Below are 10,504 nucleotides of genomic sequence, written 5' to 3' on the forward strand. Positions count from 1 at the left end.
AGAGAGGCTGGGGCGCTTCTCTGCGCTGCCCCCTCCGCACCGCCCCAGCCCTGAGCGATGCTGGAATGGCTGTGTGTGCCCGATCCCATCCTGAGCGATGCAGGAAGGGCTGTGTGTGCCCGATCCCACCCTGAGCGATGCTGGAATGGCTGTGTGTGCCCGATCCCACCCTGAGCGATGCTGGAATGGCTGTGTGTGCCCGATCCCACCCTGAGCGATGCTGGAAGGGCTGTGTGTGCCCGATCCCACCCTGAGCGATGCTGGAAGGGCTGTGTGTGCCCGATCCCACCCTGAGCGATGCTGGAATGGCTGCGTGTGCCCGATCCCAGCCCTGAGCGATGCTGGAAGGGCTGTGTGTGCCCGATCCCAGCTCCTCTCAGTGCTCACCATGGCACTGCTGCTGCCAAGCTGCCTCTCCGCTGTGTTTTTCTGGGATGTCATTCGCATGCCACTCTGGGATTGCTTTTCCTAGATGGTATTTCTGGGCGGCAATTGCAGAGCAGGTACACCCACTTAATGCCTTACTGCATGCAAGCATCTTTCCAGAGCTGGCAGTCTGGAGTAACTCTCCCTCTGACTTAAAGCGCACTAGGAACCACTTTAGGACGCAGCTCCTGGTATGGAATTGTGTTCCTTTCTCAAGATCCATCTTCTTTTTCTTGCAGTTGAATATCATATGCCATATCTTCTAATCTGGTTCTTTTCTCTTAGCTTAATCTGCAGTGTTCCAAGTATGCACTTGCAGCTTGGGTCAATCAAGGCAAGTGTTCAGATTTCTTTGACAGTTGGAAAGTAGAATTATTCCTCCAAGTATTTGCTTGCTCATTCACAAAAATGCAAAAATAAATTTGGGTACCAACAAGATAAATAATTGCAGCTGCATCTGGACTGAATGAAGGTAGAAATTTTTTAAAAATATATTTTTAAAGGATATGGAAAAAACGTTGTGTCTCTTTTTATTTGTTTGAGATTGAGGGAGGCAGGGGGAAAGATGTTTTTTCCCCTCATCATTCTTTCAGGTATCCGGAGTAATTTCCAGCTTGGAAGATCTCTTTATTTCTGCTGGAATCTTTAACAAAACATTCCCTGGGTTTGCTCCAAAGCTTTAGCTGTGCTGGTTTGATCCCAACCAAAGACTGATTAAAAAGCACCCAACGCTGAAAGGGAAAACTTCTTCCTCCTACCATACTCAGACTTGAAATTCTATTGAGTCTCATCAGGGCTTCTAATTGGAGCTGGAATACTCATGGGGAAATGTTGTTTATTTGGTATTAAAGAGGCCTATGGAAATCTGCATGTTTTTGTGGTCTAGGTATAGGTTTGAGATGAAGAGCTTTAATGTCATTGGATGGTAGTGGTGTGTATTGTGAGCCTGACAGATTACAATTACCTGCTTGATTGCTATTGTTCTGTTTGGCTTTTTTGTAAAATTTGCTCTTCTATTTCTTGCTGGTATCCACTGTGTGAGTTGTTCTTTGTTTTAACGGAACAGTAAGAATTGTGTAAGCTTGAAAGAAGTTCTGTATTTAATTCTTACAGAGAAAAGTGTTTTTGGACTGAGCTCCTGTCTGCTACTGCTAACTTTGAGTGCTACTCAAAGTATCTTCACTGCCAGGACAGTTGGCACCTTATTAAAAGCCTTTGCAGAGAAGCCAAAACTCACAGGGGCCAGAGCCTCCTCTTGAATAAACTGAAATAGTTTTTAATGACTCTGGGAGATGTAAGTGATCTATGAGAGCTGAGAACCTGGCCCTAGTACACCTAGAAAGCCACTATCTCACTCTTAGACATGTTCCTCCAGGAAGTAAGGCAAGCTGTCCAACAGAGACAGGGCACATGTCAGCTGCTCTGCTTGGTATTTTGACCTCTTCTGTTAGGGAGAGGAAGGAGCTTGGTTTGTCTCACCAACACAGCAGTGCTTTTCTAGCTGAGCTGTAACTAGTCTAAAACCAAGCCCTGACTATTGCTGAGTTTCTGGTGGTGCACACTGTCTTCCTGACCTATGGATAAGATCAGCAGTGTCTCAGAAGTGATGCATGACTTGGGGCCAAAGCAAGCTATTACATGGTGTGTTGTGTGGGCCATGTGTGGAAATGTCTGTCATTGCATTCCTGCTGAGGTGTGTGAGCTTCTTTGCTACACAGGGGAAGAACACTCATTGCTTTGTCATAGAAAAGAACTGTTACTCAAAGAATCCAGTTTCCTCTGGACTTTAGATATATCCAAAAGTAATGGATAAAAACCTTCATTGTAAGCCAGCAAGGAAAAGAGGGTTTTGTATCTTATTTCAAACCTAAATAGGCAAACAGTAATAGCTGGCTTTAGGTGAGGGAAAGACATGTGCATGTTGTTTTCAAGGTAGTATACTAACATACCAGACCTGTTATTCTTCTGCAGGTACTCCACTGTTTATTATAGTCCAGATGATGGCATAAAAAACCCTTTAAGCATCATTGTGCTTCATATCAAGCCGTATGAAGTAACACCAGAAAAATATGAGGTTATTCTGAATTGAGTTAAATTTAATAAATAAATATAATGTACTACAAAATCAAGTTTAAGACTGTGCTTCACATTGGCCAAATTCTGTTTAATTAAGGAATTTTAATCTTTCTCTTATTTGAGTTTTAGAATTCATGTCTATGTAATAGAGGTTGAAAAATATTTTACTTATTGAAAAAGCATAATTTTAGATTTATGTTGACAGAACTTTTTAACATATCGATTTCCATCAGCTGACTGAGAGAAAATTGATTAGGGAAAAGTGATTATTTTGGGACTGGGCTTTTTTTGAAAATGGAGTATTTTCAGTTTTTTTTTTCAAAATATTGCTTGATTTGAAAATCCTCAGAAATCTAACATTAGAAATCAAAGAATAAATGAATTCAGGAGAAAAGCTTTAAGCATCTTAATAATTTAAGTCTTGGGTTCTGCTCTGAAAAGTATGGTATCCTGGTATGCTTGGAAAGCTTTCTTGTTCAGCATATACTGCATGTAGAGTCAGGTTTGGGTTTGCAATGATGTCCACACCGAGGAGCCATGGTCACCCACCAGCATTCCACTTAGCTGTGTGCTGCAGATAGAGAACAAAAAATATGTTTTCTGGCCTCAAAACACCTACATACATAATCCAATCCATATGTGACTATTTCTCAAAAGCTATTTAGAAAAGCTTATTTTATTAGGATGAAGTTTGATTGCTGAACAAATATAAACTTTCATGCCAAATGAAGAAATAACATTTGTCAAGCTAAACTTTTTAATCTCTTTCACAATTTTTTGATACATCTTATGTATTTGATGACTATAAAAGAATTTGCCAAGAAAATGAAAGTCATAAAATTCCTCTGCCCTCGTGCATTTGCTTTTCTTTTTCTTTTGTCTCCTGAAGCTGTGGGAGGTGTTTGCTGACATGCTTTGCTTTCAGGGCACTTCTGGAGCAATGTGATCTGAGAAGTGACTACTCAGCTAAGTCAGCTGAGTTTGTATGAACATCAGAAGCCCTTAAAGTATGAAGCTGTAACTGGGAATTAGGAAAAGAGGCATTTAAAGAGCTCAGTGTGTTATATACATACATATTTCACTATATGCCAGCTATGAAATATAATTTCCAGTTATGCTGCAAAACTGAAAAACTCCCTTCCTAAACTTTATTTCATCCCAACATCTTAGATTTTATACACTTTTAAAACATGAACAGATATCTCATGCACAGGTTGGGCAAAACAGTCCCTTTTATTTTTTTCTTGCTGTGAAGAAAGGCAGCTTGTTGTGTGACCACCTGTGTTTCAGGGTGTTACCTGTGGGGGATTCTGAGCAACACCCATGGAGCACACAGTGTCAGTCTGGCAGGTAAGGGAGGTAGTGGGAAGCCCAGAGATCTATCTAGGCTTTTTTCCTGACTCTGCCACTTATGTCTGTAGTGAAACAAAAAAACAACAAAAAAAAGAGTAAGAGAGGCAGGAGAGCTATTTTATTATGTAAGGAGATTCGCAAGGCATTTATTTTGGTTTGTTTTGTTGTGGGTTGGTTTGGTTTTGGTTTTTTATTCCCTTGCCCTCCTGTCAAAATTGAAATCATATCTGTTCTTTTTGCTTTTCCTGGCAATAGCCATATAAAAACAAATAATAGATTAAAAATGTAGCTTTGCAGGAATGAAAGAGCTGAAGCTTCTTTTCTTTCTTTTCTTTTCTTTCTTTTCTTTTCTTTTCTTTTCTTTTCTTTTTCTTTTCTTTTCTTTTCTTTTCTTTTCTTTTCTTTTCTTTTCTTTTCTTTTCTTTCTTTTCTTTTCTTTTCTTTCTTTTCTTTTCTTTTCTTTTCTTTTCTTTTCTTTTCTTTTTTCTTTTTCTTTTTTTTTTGTCTGAGAAAACAGCTTAGAATTTCTGCATTTTATACTTGAAATCCAGTGTCACAAAAATATGGCTGCTGTATTACAGGAAGGAAAGAACTCTGTTAAATGTTTGTCCTGCTGCAGCATCAGTTGTTCCACTTCTCAGAGAGAATACCAATAGAGGTGGGAACTCTTCCTCACTGCCATTTTTATTTAGATGGTATCTGTCAAGAAGAAGAGGTATAAGAGGGACAAGCTCATCCCCCATCTCCTCCATCCTTTTAGTTGCAATCACACAAATTTTCTCTTGACTCCATTTCCCCACCTATAAGACTGCAGTAGGGATCAGAGTTTTCAATTGAATAATTTTGGCATAAATCCTTAAGGCTGATTGGGTACCAAACTTCTTGTGAAATAAGCAATTTATAAGAGGAGTTGAGAGTTCAACTTAATCTGGAAAGATAAAACATACATTTTTAACTTTGACATACTTTGTATCCATGTGTTTGAATAAATCCATTTTTAAATTTCTAAATGCTTTTAATAGGGAAGAAGGCCTTTTAACTTCTGTGATTCTCCCCAATTAAAAAAAAAAAAAACAAAAAATTAAAAAAAGGATATTTCCAGTGAATAAGCCAAGTTTTCACTGTTGTGGACAAAACAAAAGTTTAAAGACAGACAAAGAATTGTTTAACCAGTTGTCTTTTCCTGAAAGAACTGCTGGTTGACTTATAGAATATTTTATTATATAGGTAAATGCAAGCTGATAGTTAAATTTTTGGTGAGAAAGGTGATTTGTGCACATACTTCATTTTTTTGCTGAACTTAGATTGGACCTGAATCCTGCAGGGGCTTGCCAGATGCTTGACTTTGTTTTCAGTGGAACTATTCAGAGTGTATTGTGTGAAGCACACACAACAATCCAAGAGACTTGAGTCAGGTGAGCCTTGCTAAAAGACTCAGAAATAATTTATATATTCCTCTTTCCCCTGTTAAAGGACTTTCTCGTTAAGCATATTAAAATGCTAAACTTTATGGACTTCAGGATTAGAAATACAATAATAATAAAATACAAAAATAGTCTATTTTTTAAATCTGTATGGTTACCAAAAATTTACTCTTTCAAAAATTGCCAAAAAAAAAAAAAAAATCATTTCTGGGAAACTACACACATGAGCCCAGGGCCAAATCTTTTTTCTTGATATTTCCAACAACTGCTCTGTTTTGCTTCTTCTGCTTCCTTTGTCAGAAGAATCCTGTTTAGCTTGTTTGGCTAAGGGCAGTTGGATATTTATTCATTGATCTCTCTGTTCTTGCACTATCTCAAATTCTAATTAGAGTTTTTCAAGTCCTGTTACTTTACTTTCCAAACATATCCACAGCAGACATCACTCTTCCATTTCTGTAGGGCTGTTCAGAGCCATGAAAGAGCTGTCATCTTACGTTCTGGGACTAACCACACTGCCCAGCAGTCCTCCTCTAGCTGCTTTCATTGGCAGCTTGATTGAATGATTTTTTTTTCCACCCTCACAAATAACATGTGATTCAAAGTGCCTGAAAAAGTGTTAAGTCACTTGATGTTAGGAGAGATTCTGTAAATAGGACTGGGATCAGTCCTCTAGGTGTTTGTAATTAATCAGGCTCCAAACACTTGGAGCTTTTGGATGCACTTGTAAAAAGTCTAAAAATGTAAACAGTTTTCTTTCCCCTCCCCAGGAAGTCTTAATGCACTAAAGACGTAAGCGAAGAAGTTAAATTGCCAGTGATCAAATCAATTACACTTCAGATCAGACTGTGGCAGGGCTTTTTGGTTCTCAACCAGATGGAACTAGACTTCTTGTGAAGGAGGTACTATTATTTCTTGTCAGGGTTTCAAAATGAACATAGAATTTATAGTAAAAAAATGACCTTTTTTTAAAAAAAAATATGCTAGAACACTTTGAGGAAAGACTTCTTGGGAGCTGATGTCACTAAAATTATCAGACACACTAAAATAATAATCTTAGCCACTTCTTATTCTTCTGATCTGACAAAAGAGGGAACAATGAGCAGGATTCTCTTGTGCTGCAAGGCAAAGAAGAAACCCTCCTTTTTAATGTAGCAAACTCTTGGATTCAGAGTTTATGGGTTCTTTTGCCTTTCTTATAGGCTGAAGTTTTTACATTAAGAAAGTATGAAGTAAAAACACACAAGAGACAAAGTACAGGGGTTTTTATCTTGATGTAATTATTAACTGACATAAATCCAGATGAGGGCACAGGCTATCTGGAGGCTGAAAGCATTTTTTTATCCTGTGTATAAAAGGACAGCTTGTTTAGAAAGACTCTGTGCATTAGGAGGGGAGGTGTGATTACCTGCTGTAGTCATGTGCAACAAAACCAGGTGAAAAAACCCCCACAATAACCAAATGTGATTTGTTTGTTTCTAATTTAGGGAAGTACTTTGTAAAAGTACCAAGTACTTTTTATGGTTTATTTCATTCCAATCAAATGATTTGTTTGATCTGGACTCCAGATCCTCTTGCCACCAGATTATGTAACAGCTTTGACAACCCCTTCAGTACTTGGACGTGCGTGTTTTAATAGGGCAAATTCCACCTGAAACCACCTTGAAGAGAATTATACCTGCTGGTGGGGATAAAAAGATTGTGTCTTAACTTCAGTGCTGAAAATGCTTATGAGACATATCTTGCTATAAAGACATGTCATGTTTGCAACAGTTACAGGGTCCCATGGGCTCTTTGGAGTTCTTGGTCACCAAATCCCATACATTACAATGATTGCAAGATTAAATTTGTCACTGGAGTGCTAGTAGAGGGTAAGGAAGTGGAGTTTTTAAATGCTTCCTTTTCAACAGATGCCAAATGATCTAAAGATATTTTTAAAGTTACTAGAATAAAGAATGCACAGTCCAGCAAATGAACTTTTGATAGTTTCCAAATCTTGCTTCAAAAATTTGGGTAGCAGCTAAAGACATCTAATTTTCCTGGAAAAAAAACCCAAAAAACAACCAATGCATCAAAAGTGAGTGAAAGGAGGCTGGTGGTGTTTCAGGAATCAGGAAAGAAAAGGTGATGGTGTCTGTCTACTCACTGGAGGCATTCAAACCAGTACCTCCAGAGGTGCAGCCTCTTAGCCATTTGTGTGAGACCTGCACCTCCCCTGCTGAAGCTGTTCAACAATTCAGAAAACAATTAAACTAAGAGAGCCAAAATTTAGCCATATACTCAGGGGGATGAGGGTGGGTGGTTGGCTTGGTTTTGCCATCTCTCTGACCACTCTTCTATTTTTATCAGGTGTCTGCCTAGCTACCCAAAATCTCTTTGAGGACTAGCTAGAGCTCAGTTACCCTGTCCTTCCTTGTGTTCAGCCTGTTGTATGAACCACTAGGTGACAAATTTGTGTTCATTCTTGATTGCCCTCTCTGGTGTCATTAGAGCTTTGATTCTTTTGCCATAACTCTTACAGACACCTTTTGTTTCCTTAATTAAACTGTCTCTGTCTGCTGTGGTATTTCGTGCAATGCCTGGTCCTGTAGACATGTGTGAGATGAGCAGTTGCCAGGCTTGCACCCTCAGGGAATTTAGGGAAAGAATTGCCAAGCTTGTGGATTCAGGCTGGTTTTAGGACTGAGATAGAAGTAGAGCTGTGCAGGTTCACTGAGTCTCAAACAGTCCTAGGCATGTATGCAGGAGCTCAGGCACCTGAGGTATATGATTACAGGAAAGCATAGCTGTGTATAGCCTTTAGCTGCCAGAGGAATCAGGAAAGAGAGGCAAGGTTTGAGCTTTGGTATTTGCATTGGACACAAGTCCAGCTGTGGGTACTCAGGCCTTTACTGGAGCCAGCACTTAACTTCTTTGCAACTGTTCAGCATCTTTCAATTGGAAAATTTTCCTAGTTTTGTACATCTCCAGATCAAGAACCTCCAGATGCGCAACGAAATAGACACAAAGTGTTTTTTAGGATAGGTTTATGAAGGTCTTATCTTCAACTTTGTGGATAGTTGTGGTTCTTTTAAAGGCTTGTAAGTTGCTGCTGAGGATGTAAAAACACAGAAGAAAATAGTCAATGTGGTTAGAAATTAGAAAATAGCCTCAGTTACTAATTCGTGTATTTTTAACTGAAAGAAATGTATATCATTATGGCATATATTGCTTGCCTGCTGCATAACTTGGCACCCAGGAGAGTCCCTGAAAAGAAGTCTTCCAAGACACCATAACTTCAGAGCAGTAACCACCAGAAAGGCTGCAGCAAAGCTGGCGACACTGTGGATTAGCTGGATAAAGCTATAAAGAATCAGAAGCAGGACATACTTTTCTGGTTTTTTAACAGTGCACACATACATTACCCATGCATTCACAGAGTCCTGTGTCAGCTCAGCCACAGAGTTTGGAAACTGGACCAACAGCCAGGGTTGAATGAACTACAAATGCATGAACTATGACAACCATGCTTTTCTGCAATAACAATGTCTTTTAAAGGATTTACTTTTTTTTTTTTTTTATTATTTGATCAATGGTGTATGCAGCATTAAAAATAGGTTTTTTTCAATTGCTGTGGCACAATTTTCAAGCCCATAAATCTTACAGCCATTGCACTACTCCTTGGAATCAACGTTTTGCAATTCTCTTAGTCACTGTTTGCAGCGTTGTTTAAGAAAGGGAAAAAATAACCAATGGTGAATTATGAGTGCTTCTCTGGATGGCCTAACCTGCTCTTTCATGAGTCTGCTTTGTCCATTTAGAAAAATAAAATGTCACAGTGTGGTATTTTATATTTCCATTGTAGAAAGGTGTTTGCTATGGAGTTGAGCAATCAGAACTGCATTCCCCCCACACAGACTATCCCACTTCAATTTCAGCCCCTTTTAGAGAACTTTGAGGCATTAGAATATAGATTCTGCACTGAAAGACTTGCTAAGGTTTTGGGTTTTTAAATTATTAGATTAAAGATGTCTGAATTCAGCATCAAGCCATATGCACCTTCTGTGATCTAGCAAATATGCCCAGACCCAAAAATCCCTTTTCACCTATAATGGAGATCTTTAGTGGTTCTCAGGAAAGTAACATTGTTGTATGGTGATTAGGTTCAGAACAAAGATGTGGAGTAAAAGGAGTCAGTGTTTATACATCTAATGGTCTCTAACTGAGTAATACTGGTTAGAGAAGGAGGGAAAGTTTGAGATTAGTAACAAGTAGCACTTTTTTTTTTTTTTTTTTTTTTTTCTGTGCTTCTTCCTTTGCCTCACTCAGTTTACCATGAAATTCTGCCGCTGACTCCCACCACTGTTTTTCTTGGAGAGTAGGATGAAGAAACACAGTGATTAAATGTAAAGGACAACCATGTATTGCATTAGGAGCTGCATTCCATGTGTTTTGGTAACAGGAACTACAGAAGAAAATTTAAAAAAGATGATTCAGGTCTACCTAATCTTTAAAGTCTGAAACCATTCTTAATTCCTACCACCTCTACCTCTGCCCCACATAAAAATATGGAGCTCATTAATAAAATAGGATTTTTTAAAGGTCTTTCAGTTTCAATTGATAATGCCACTGCCATGACATTCACATTTAATGTTTGTTATGCTCCCATGTGTTGAACACATGGTTAGCAGCTCTCCCAACCATCAGGACTCATGTAAGCACAGCAAAGCAGTCATCATCATAAATAAAGCTAACATGACAACTGAAAGTACGTATTTCCTTCTCATGGTAAGCTTGGATGATGAACTGGAGCTCAATGCCATTCTTCACCTAAAAGCAAAAGGCTTGAGCATGGTAGACTTCGACCACAAGAAATGGGAAATGGTTCATTTGACCTTTTCAATTCTCTTGTATTTGAAAATCTTGGCTTAGTTCCCAATCCCATCAGGGATTACCTACTATTATGAATGTGGTAGTCAGCCACACTCATGAGTGATAGGGACCTTCATGATGGCAGTTCCACATCCTTTGCTTATGTTTGTTTTTGGTTTTTATTTAGTTTGCCTGTAAGCAGGTCACTGACAGTGGCTGAGCCCTTCAAGGGAATTTGTTCTTTGTTCATGGTTGGAATCTGGTGTTGACCCTAGGCAGAACTTTTAAGGGACACAGTAATTATTTAAAAAGTATGCTTCTTTGAGATAATTCCTGAACATGATTCATTTTAAAGAGTACTGAAGGTAATTGCATGC

The sequence above is a fragment of the Erithacus rubecula genome (assembly GCF_903797595.1).
Source record: "Erithacus rubecula genome assembly, chromosome: 6".
Taxonomy (NCBI): domain Eukaryota; kingdom Metazoa; phylum Chordata; class Aves; order Passeriformes; family Muscicapidae; genus Erithacus; species Erithacus rubecula.